Source organism: Arachis duranensis, chromosome 4 (genome assembly GCF_000817695.3).
Source record: "Arachis duranensis cultivar V14167 chromosome 4, aradu.V14167.gnm2.J7QH, whole genome shotgun sequence".
NCBI classification, from domain to species: Eukaryota; Viridiplantae; Streptophyta; class Magnoliopsida; order Fabales; family Fabaceae; genus Arachis; species Arachis duranensis.
In genome coordinates this window covers 4,429,738-4,430,797 of record NC_029775.3, presented here as the reverse complement: position 1 = coordinate 4,430,797, position 1,060 = coordinate 4,429,738, and positions in this window count along the sequence as shown.

The following is a 1,060-nucleotide window of genomic DNA, read 5'->3' as shown; positions in this document are numbered from 1 at the left end:
AATTAATTAATATAATTTGGTTATTTAACAACAATATTATTGAATTTGTCAGCACATGATTAAACCCGTTAATGCGTGTAAATGTGACACGGTGGCAGACCTACCTAACAATAATAAGAAGTTACGTCCTCTTTGTTAGTTTGTAATAATAATAGTAAGAAAATGATTATAACCAGTCGCACGTAGTAGATAGTAACTAAAACCAGACGTGAAGGTAAATAAATGGATTGAAGGAAGATTCCATTGGCATATATGTGTTCACACTCACTACGGAAGATGCTTCTTCCACCCCCATTTCACACACAGATCTATGTGATGTGAGACCAAATCAAGTGACTTAGTTCATCAATTGGGTCCTACACGCTACAAATGACTAAGATCGTGACAACATTATAATTTTAATTTGGTCAACAAAGCCCACCTCTTCAGCTGCCATGCAAAATTATGTATGCACACATGTAAAAGCAAAATATTTTATGATAATATCAAAAAGACAAAAATACAATTTAAATTTATTTTATTTAATATTTATTAATTATTATTAGAATTAATAAATATTAAATAAAATAAATTTTGACTATTTATTATTATTTTTTTATTATTAAATATTTTTGAATATTCCATTCAATTTAATTAGAGATAAACGTTTAAAATTAAAAAAGAAAATATTTAGAGGATCAGCAGTATTTTTATTAAAATTTGGCCGCAAAAAAATTGAATAATTTTATACCATTAATAATAATAATAATAATAATTAATTAATAGCTATAAATCATAAAATAAACAATTTTATTAAGAAAATCCTCACATACACTTCTTTATTAGTTGTTAAATATCTGATAATAAAATTAAAAAAAGGAGATCGATCCTATCCTAGTTGCCAAATCATCATATCCATGAGGAATTTTTTTTAAAAAAATAAAAAAATGAAAAAATGAAAAAGTCAATTTGCCTAGCTATCACCAAACTTCTCTTTGGCTTGCATCACACAAGTATAAATATCAAAGCCCCCCCACCTCACAAATCTCTCTCATCATTCCATTTTTACAATCTCCATCAT